This window comes from Schistocerca gregaria, chromosome X (genome assembly GCF_023897955.1).
Source record: "Schistocerca gregaria isolate iqSchGreg1 chromosome X, iqSchGreg1.2, whole genome shotgun sequence".
Taxonomy (NCBI): Eukaryota; Metazoa; Arthropoda; class Insecta; order Orthoptera; family Acrididae; genus Schistocerca; species Schistocerca gregaria.
The window spans coordinates 158,076,883-158,087,101 of record NC_064931.1 but is presented as its reverse complement, the minus strand read 5'-3'; the positions used below and the strand labels follow the sequence as shown (position 1 = coordinate 158,087,101).

The 10,219-nt window shown below is 46.2% G+C and overlaps 1 pseudogene; it reads right to left on the bottom strand.

The window, feature by feature from the left end:
• Positions 1–5,349: 5,349 nt before the first annotated feature.
• Positions 5,350–5,467, bottom strand: LOC126299952 (5S ribosomal RNA; annotated as a pseudogene).
• Positions 5,468–10,219: the final 4,752 nt, after the last annotated feature.

Below are 10,219 nucleotides of genomic sequence, written 5' to 3'. Positions count from 1 at the left end.
GAACGAAACTTGACCACCTTGATGGGGGAAACCAGATGGCGCTATGGTTGGTCCGCTAGATGGCGCTGCCATAGGTCAAACGGATATCAACTGCGTTTTTTAAAATAGGAACCCCCATTTTTATTATATATTCGTATAGTACGTAAAGAAATATGGAACACTTTTTTCGCTTTGTGATAGATAGCGCTGTAATAGTCACAAACACATGGCTCACAATTTTAGACGAACAGTTGGTAACATGTAGGTTTTTTTAAATTAAAATACAGAACGTAGATACGTTTGAACATTTTATTTCGGTTGTTCCAATGTGATACATGTACCTTTGTGAACTTATCATTTCTGAGAACGCATGCTGTTACAGCGTGATTACCTGTAAATACCACATTAATGCAATAAATACTCTAAATGATGTCCGTCAACCTCAAAGCATTTGGCAATACGTGTAACGACATTCCTCTCAATAGCGAGTAGTTTGCCTTCCGTAATGTTCGCACATTAATTGACAATGCGCTGACGCATGTTGTGAGGCGTTGTCGGTGGATCACGATAGCAAATATCCTTCAACTTTCCCCACAGAAAGAAATCCGAGAACGTCAGATCCGGTGAACGTGCGGGCCGTGGTATGGTGCTTCGACGACCAATCCACCTGTCATGAAAAATGCTATTCACTACCGATTCAACCGCACACCAGCTATGTGCCGGACATCCATCATATTGGAAATACATCGCCATTCTGTCATGCAGTGAAACTTCTTGTAGTAACATCGGTAGAACATTATGTAGGAAATCAGCATACATTGCACCATTTAGATTGCCATCGATAGAATGGGGGCCAATTACCCTTCCTCGCATAATGCCGCACAATACATTAACATGCCAAGGTCGCTGATGTTCCACTTTTCGCAGCTATCGTGGATTTTCCGTTGCCCAGTAATGCATATTTTGCCGGTTTCCGTTACCACCGTTGGTGAGTGACACTTCGTTGCTAAATAGAACCAGTGCAAAAAATCTGTCATCGTCCCGTAATTTCTCTTGTGCCCAGTGGCAGAACTGTACACGACGTTCAAAGTCGTCGCCATGCAATGCCTGGTGCATAGGAATATGGTACGGGTGCAATCGATGTTGATGTAGCATTCTCAACAAGGACGTTAATGAGATTCCCGATTCTCGCGCAATTTCTCTGCTACTGATGTGCGGATTAGCCGCGACAGCTGCTAAAACACCTACTTGGGCATCATCATTTGCTGCAGGTCGTGGTTCACGTTTCACATGTGGCTGACCACTTCCTGTTTCCTTAAATAACGTAACTATCCGGCGAACGGTCCGGACGCTTGGATGATGTCGTCCAGGATACCGAGCAGCATACATAGCACACGCCCGTTGGACATTTTCATCACAATAGCCATACATCAACATGATATCGACCTTTTCCGCAATTGGTAAACGGCCCATTTTAACATCGGTAATGTATCACGTAGCAAATACCGTTCGCACAGACGGAATGTTACGTGATACCACGTACTTATACGTTTGTGACTTTTACAGCGCCATCTATCACAAAGCGAAAAAAGTGGTCCAACTAAAACATTAATATTTCTTTACGAAATACAGGAATATGTAATAAAAAATGAGGGTTCCTATCCAAAGAAACGCAATTCATATCCGTTTGACCTATGGCAGCACCATCTAGCGGGCCAACTATAGCACCATCTGGCTTCCCCCTTCAAGCCAGACGAGTTTCGTTCTTTGTAGTTTTTTCGTTTGATGCTTATTTCGTGAGATATTTGGCCCGGCCACGATCAATGGACCACCCTATAGATAGTACTTCGTTATAGATAACTGTGTTATCTACAAAAAGTGTGAGGTCATTTGAGTTACACCAGACAGGCACGTCCATTTCGTGAGTATACAAAATGCTCTAAGTTACAGTAAAATTTTGAATCTTTAGCTGTGTTTTATGTGTGTTCGAAGGATCATGTTTGTAAACCCTGCTTAAGTTTCGTAAAGTGTGACAGATAACGCCAAGGGTTATGTCAAATTATGCGATTTTTTTTCTTGACTAAAGAAACAAGTGAATGGAAAAGCATTCCCCAGAGAGTTATCCTGATAGTTATCGAATATTGAGTCCTTTAACATACAAATGAGTAAGCAGCCGGAGTTGCCGTGCGGTTCTAGGCGCTACAGTCTGAATCTGCCCGTCCGCTACGGCCGCAGGTTCGAATCTTGCCTCGGGCATGGATGTGTGTGATGTCCTTAGGTTAGTTAGGTTTAATTAGTTCTAAGTTCTAGGCGACTGATGACCTCAGACGTTAAGTCGCATAGTGCTCAGAGCCATTTGAACCATTTTGAACCAAGTAACGCGGACGGAAGATTAAAATTATATAAATTGAAGGCGGAGGGGGGAGAAAGGAAGGGAAACAGAAGAATCTGTTTGTGTCAGCTGCATCAGGACTTAAGTGGAAGCAGTGGCAACAAGTAAAAATGCGTGATGGACCAAGAATTTTTTCTTATTTACTTTGACCACTCTTTCTTTGTTGGAATCGTGGACCTATCCCCTAATCTAACGAAGTTTAATCTCAAAAAAAAGGAAAGAAAAAAAACGAAAATCAAACCCACCTGTACTTGGCACAGCCACTTTAACCCTACCATAAAAAAGGAATGAACTATTCCTCTTCAGGCGCTACCCTTAACTATTCTCAAAAATTCTTCCAAGGCCATAGGCTTCACGGATCTATAATTTGGTTTATTTATTTTTTTATTTACGTGATGAGATAATTGTTAAATGTGTACAAATGAAATGCTATAAAACACAATGTTACAATAAAAACGTGATTCAAAGCATGGACGAAAATAACTTTATATATAGGTTGCACTACTTCAGCTAAAAAAATATTTCTTCAAGAATGGTGCAACTGCGCTTTTCTTGTCCGCTGCCACAGGGGTTTTCTATTTCCAAGATTCCGTCTAAAATATCTATGACAGACTCGTACTGCATTTGATAATGCCTCAATGAATGTAGCGTTCCTTGTATTGGCCAATCGCCTTTCTTTTCCTTGCAATTCCGGACATTCTGTCTCTGCTGTGCTGCTGCACGGTATGTTTCACTGAGCTCAGCACTCTCCGACCACCGGGTGGAGGGATGGGTGTAAATAATTTGGAAACAGCATTCAAGGCGTTGTGAGCATCTTTCAGGTGCCATCAGTAATCAAGCTGCACATTCTATCCTTCGCCGAAGATGCAGCCGATTGTCATTTCCCTTAACCATGTCAGCGCATGATATTTGGCAAGGGGGAAGGAATAGCCATCCGAACACAGAAGAGACCGAGGTTCCATCACGTCAGGTGGGACACGGAGGTAACAAGCCAAGATGTTCAGTGACAGTCACCAAACGCCGGTAGAAGACATTCACGTCCAGCAAGCGATAGCCGGGGCTAAGTATATACACTCCTGGAAATTAAAATAAGAACACCGTGAATTCATTGTCCCAGGAAGGGGAAACTTTATTGACACATTCCTGAGGTCAGATACATTACATGATCACACTGACAGAACCACAGCCACACAGACACAGGCAACAGAGCATGCACAATGTCGGCACTAGTACAGTGTATATCCACCTTTCGCAGCAATGCAGGCTGCTATTCTCCCATGGAGACGATCGTAGAGATGCTGGATGTAGTCCTGTGGAACGGCTTGCCATGCCATTTCCACCTGGCGCCTCAGTTGGACCAGCGTTCGTGCTGGACGTGCAGACCGCGTGGGACGACACTTCATCCAGTCCCAAACATGCTCAATGGGGGACAGATCCGGAGATGTTGCTGGCCAGGGTAGTTGACTTACACCTTCTAGAGCACGTTGGGTGGCACGGGATACATGTGGACGTGCATTGTCCTGTTGGAACAGCAAGTTCCCTTGCTGGTCTAGGAATGGTAGAACGATGGGTTCGATGACGGTTTGGATGTACCGTGCACTATTCAGTGTCCCCTCGACGATCACCAGAGGTGTACGGCCAGTGTAGGAGATCGCTCCCCACACCATGATGCTGGGTGTTGGCCCTGTGTGCCTCGGTCATATGCAGTCCTGATTGTGGCGCACACCTGCACGGCGCCAAACACGCATACGACCATCATTGGCACCAAGGCAGAAGCAACTCTCATCGCTGAAGACGACACGTCTCCATTCGTCCCTCCATTCACGCCTGTCGCGACACCACTGGAGGTGGGCTGCACGATGTTGGGGCGTGAGCGGAAGACGGCCTAAAGGTGTGCGGGACCGTAGCCCAGCTTCATGGAGACGGTTGCGAATGGTCCTCGCCGATACCCCAGGAGCAACAGTGTCCCTAATTTGCTGGGAAGTGGCGGTGCGGTCCCCTACGGCACTGCGTACGATCCTACGGTTTTGGCGTGCATCCGTGCATCGCTGCGGTCCGGTCCCAGGTCGACGGGCACGTGCACCTTCCGCCGACCACTGGCGACAACATCGATGTACTGTGGAGACCTCATGCCCCACGTGTTGAGCAATTCGGCGGTACGTCCACCTGGCCTCCCGCATGCCCACTATACACCCTCGCTCAAAGTCCGTCAACTGCACATACGGTTCACGTCCACGCTGTCGCGGCATGCTACCAGTGTTAAAGACTGCGATGGAGCTCCGTATGCGACGGCAAACTGGCTGACACTGACGGCGGCGATGCACAAATGCTGCGCAGCTAGCGCCATTCGACGGCCAACACCGCGGTTCCTGGTGTGTCCTCTGTGCCGTGCGTGTGATCATTGCTTGTACAGCTCTCTCGCAGTGTCCGGAGCAAGTATGGTGGGTCTGACACACCGGTGTCAATGTGTTCTTTTTTCCATTTCCAGGAGTGTATATTATTATGCACTCCGTCATCAGGCCACAAGTGGCCCATCAGGACCATCCGACCGCCGTGTCATCCTCAGCTGAGGATGCAAATAGGAGAGGCGTTTGGTCAGCATACCGCCCTCCCAGTCGATACGATGGTTTTCTTTGACTGGAGCCGCTACTATTCGGTCGAGTAGCTCCTCAATTGGCATCATGAGGCTGAGTGCGCCCCTTAAAATGGTAACAGCACACGGCGACCCTGATGGTCACCCATCCAAGTGCCGGCCACGCCCGATAGTGCTTAACTTCGGTGATCGGACGGGAACGGGTGTATCCCATCAGGACCATCCGACCGCCGTGTCATCCTCAGCTGAGGATGCAAATAGGAGAGGCGTTTGGTCAGCATACCGCCCTCCCAGTCGATACGATGGTTTTCTTTGACTGGAGCCGCTACTATTCGGTCGAGTAGCTCCTCAATTGGCATCATGAGGCTGAGTGCGCCCCTTAAAATGGTAACAGCACACGGCGACCCTGATGGTCACCCATCCAAGTGCCGGCCACGCCCGATAGTGCTTAACTTCGGTGATCGGACGGGAACGGGTGTATCCACTGCGGCAAGGCTGTTGCCCAGGGCGAAGTGACAGCGTGTAGTCGATGCATCACATATTTTTTGTCAGTGACTTGATACCACGTCGCGTGTACGGTGGTTACTAGAAAGTAGAGGTGTGTCGTTTTACCACACTCATGGCCAACTGACAATTGGGAACTTGGTTTCTACCACGTTACGCGTTACTGCCCGCAGAAAGGGGGTGTAAAAATCCTGCACCTAAGGCGGGTGCTTTGTGGGGAGATCCGAGATCACACAGCTGTGTTCCAAAATGAATGCCGATACATAGGACAGCTGTGTCGCGACGTGCGCCACCGATACTGGCGGGACGTGAGAGATCGGCATCAGGGCCTCCAACAGACCCGTCAGGGAGACCTGTTCATTGGTCCATCGTTTCTACGTACTGCTCATATAAAGGACGTTAAACAATTTCAGCCCTCCACCACGTAGGTGGAGGGTGACAGTGTTGCCAGCCGATGAGGCCGAACGGTTCTAAGTGCTTCAGTCTGGATCCGCGCGACTACTATGGCCGCAGGTTCCAATCCTGCCTCGGACATGGATGTGTGTGATGTCCTTAGGTCAGTTAGGTTTAAGTAGTTCTAAGGTCTAAGGGAATGATGACCTCGGATGTTAAGTCCCATACTGCTCAAAGCCATTTGAACAATTTTTTTAGTGAGAGTGTCACAAGATATTTTCAATTTGTATCCGTCGCTGGATGTACTCACGTGATTAGCGTTGCTGCCTCTAGATCACGGCGTATCAAATCCGATTCCCGGCTGGCTCGGGGATTTTCTCCACCCAGACACTGAGCGTTTCTGTTATCTTCATCGTTTGGCAAAGTGGGGAGACTGGACAGTGAAACGACTGGAAACTTGTATGGGCTCTTATAACCGCACAGTTCAGCGCCCCACGCACCAAGTATCATCACCACCACCACCACCACCATCATCATCATCATCATCATCAGGAAATACCCGACAGCCGCTTGAATTCTGCCCCCTTTCGCCGCTGGTTGGGGGAGGACATGCGACACGTGGCTGAGTACTGATGCTGCGTAGAGGCTCAGGTATTCCATACTGGTTCATGCTCAGAGCAGATTATGGCACGCCATCAAATGTATAATCTGCAGTAACCGTCGATAATTTTCCGCGCCCATTCCACGCACATCCTTCCTAAACGTATTGCCAAATACCTCAGTTCAATAAATGGCGAGTGGGGGCGTGACAGCACCCGGTCCGAGACCAAGCCCGATATCCAATGCCGCTGGCTTGTTGATATTCAGAAGACTGTCCACCGCCTGTGCATTTTGCTTGATCCAGTTTAGTACATTGCGTACTTCATCGGCGGAATCCTGGATCTCCTGGTTACTAGACAGTTGCGTTCAACGCTGTGGCGTCCGGGCATAGCGTTTATCGTAATTGCGAGGACTATCTCGCCCGCAGTCCCCGTTTACGTCTTCCATGCTCGATACTTTGAGATTCCCGCATGAGGTCGAACGTTATTGTGCATCGGATTTTAAGGTGATTGATTCACTGCCCATCGAAGAGAATCAGTTGTATGAACGTCTGCCCTCATTTCTTTCGTACATGTCCGAAAGAACAGACATCACGCATTCGTTGTTGCTGTTATTGTTGTGGTCTTCAGTCCGAAGACTGGTTTGATCCTCTCCATCCTGCTCTATCCTGTGCAAGCTTCTTCATCTCCCAGTACCTACTACAACATACATCCTTCTCAATCTGCTTAGTGTATTCATTTCTCGGTCTCCCTCTACGATTTTTACCCTCCACGCTGCCCTCCAATACTAAATTGGTGATCCCTTGATGCCTCAAAATGTGTCCAACCAAGGGATCCCTTCTTCTAGTCAAGTTATGCCACAAATTACTCTTCTCCACAATTCTATTCAATACCTCCTCATTAGTTATGTGATCTATCAGTCTAATCTTCAGCATTCTTCTGTAGCACCACATTTCGAAAGCTTCTCTTCTCTTCTTGTCTAAACTATTTATCGTCCACGTTTTACTTCCATATATGGTTGCACTCCATACAAATACTTACAGAAACGACTTCCTGGCACTTAAATCTATACTCGATGTTAACAAATTTCTCTTCTTCAGAAACGCTTTCCTTGCCATTGGCAGTCTACATTTTATATACTCTCTATGGCGACCATCATCAGTTATTTTGCTCCCCAAATAGCAAAAGTCATTTATTACTTTAAGCGTCTCATTTCCTAATCTAATTCCCTCGGCATCACCTGAATTGGTTCGATTCCATTCCATTATCTTCGTTTTGCTTTTGTTGATGTTCATCTTATATCCTCCTTTCAAGGCACTGTCCATTCCGTTCTGCTGGTGTTCCAGGTCCTTTGCTGTCTCTGACAGCATTACAATGTCATCGGCAAACCTCAAAGTTTTTATTTCTTCTCCATGGATTTTAATTCCTACTCCGAATTTTTCTTTTGTTTCCTTTACTGCTTGCTCAGTATACAGATTGAATAACATCGGGGAGAGGCTACAACCCTGTCTAACTCCCGTCCCAGCCACCGCTTTCCTTTCATGTCCCTCGACTCTTATAACTGCCATCTGGTTTCTGTACAAATTGTAAATAGCCTTTCGCTCCCTGTATTTGACCGCTGCCACCTTCAGAATTTGAAAGATAGTATTCCAGTCAACATTGTCAAAAGCTTTCTCTAAGTCTACAAATGCTAGAAACGTAGGTTTGCCCTTCCTTAATCTTTCTTCTAAGATCAGTCGTAGGGTCAGTACTGCGTGTTCCAACATTTCTACGGAATCCAAACTGATCTTCCCCGAGGTCCACTCCTACTAGATTTTCCATTCGTCTATAAAAAAATTTGTGTTTGTAGTTTGCAGCCGTGGGTTATTAAACTGATAGTTCGGTAATTTTCACTTCTGTCAACACCTGCTTTCTTTGGGATTGGAATTATTACATTCTTCTTGAAGTCTGAGGGTATTTCGCCTGTATCATACATCTTGCTCACAAGATGGTAGAGTTTTGTCAGGGCTGGCTCTCTCAAGGCTATCAGTAGTTCTAATGGAATGTTGTCCACTCCCGGGGCTTTGTTTCGACTTAGATCTTTCAGTGCTCTGTCAACTTCTTCACGCAGTATCATATCTCCCATTTCATCTCCATCTACATCCTCTTCCATTTCCATGATGTTGTCATCAAGAACATCACCTTTGTGTAGACCCTCTATATACTTCATCCACCTTTCTGCTTTCCCTTATTTGCTTAGAACTGGGTTTCCATCTGAGCTCTTGATATTCGTACAAGTGGTTCTCCTTTCTCCAAAGGTCTTTTTAATTTTCCTGTAGGCAGTATCTATCTTAGCCCTAGTGATATACGCCTCTACATCCTTACATTTGTCCTCTAGTCATCCCTGTTTATCCATTTTTGAGACACTTGTATTCGTGTGAAACAATAATACTTATAAGGATCACTAATGAAGTTTTAGAGATGCGCGGAGCCATGATGTTAGCACTGAGGAATGACGATGACCTGTTTGTGTGTGGCACACAAGTTTCATATAGTAAACGACGAACTAGATGTATGGTATGAACAGTCGTAGGCAGAGACTTCTGTGAGATCTCGTAAATAACAAGTGTATTAGCACTGTATTTCCGGTAACGCGTATTGATGGGATATTATTGAATTGGTGCATAAGTTCATGGCGTTTTTCCGTAAGTTTAATAGCCACAACAAATACACATAACTGAGGCTTTAGTCAAAAGTAATATATTCTCCTTCATTATTTATAACACTTTGCCAAAGCGGGGTTAACTTGTAGATTCCACGAGTGTAGAAATCATTTTTGATGCGAAGAACTCGTCGAGCCATGTTGGGGCATATTTGCATCCGGAAAGGAACTTCCTTGCAGGTTGTTCTATAGAGAGCGGAAAAGTTGAAAATCTGAGGCCCTAAGATCAAATGAATAAGGTGTGTGCGGAATGACTTCCCAAGCTAACTCTTGTACAGCGTTTTTGGCCAGTCTAGCAGAATGGGGCTGCGCATTATCGTTGAGTCACATCACTTCACGCGACCTTGCTGGTTGCTGCTCTTAGAAAATGGCTTTGAGCACTATGGGACTTAACATCTGAGGTCATCAGTCCCCTAGACTTAGAGCTACTTAAACCTAACAAACCTAAGGACATCACACACATCCATGCCCGAGGCAGGATTCGAACCTGTGACCGTAGCAGCAGCGCGGTTCCGGACTGAAGCGCCTAGAACCGCACGGCCACATCGGCCGGCGTTGTTGCTCTTAGATTGCGCCTACAAGACGTATTAGCTGTTGATAATAAACGTTAGCAATGACGGTTACACCCCGGGCAAGCAGTTCGCAGTACGCTACACCATCGCTGTTGGATTAAGATGCGTAACATGATCTTTTGTGGGTGCACTCGGGTCTTTGTAATGGGAGCTGTTGCTTGTTTTTAGTTTCAATGATTTCTTTCTTTTCCGTATGTCAGCATAAAGTCACTGTTTCTCGTTTCCAGTAGCTATACAGGGTGGTCCATTGATCGTGACCGGGCCAAATATCTCACGAAATAAGCGTCAAACGAAAAAACTACAAAGGACGAAACTCATCTAGCTTAAAGGGGGAAATCAGATGGCGCTATGGTTGGCCCGCTGCCATAGGTCAACAAGATATCATCTGCATTTTTAAAAATAGGAACCCCCATTTTTTCATTACATATTCGTGTAGTGCATAAAGAAATATGAAAATTTTAGTTGGACGACTTTCTTCGCTTTGTG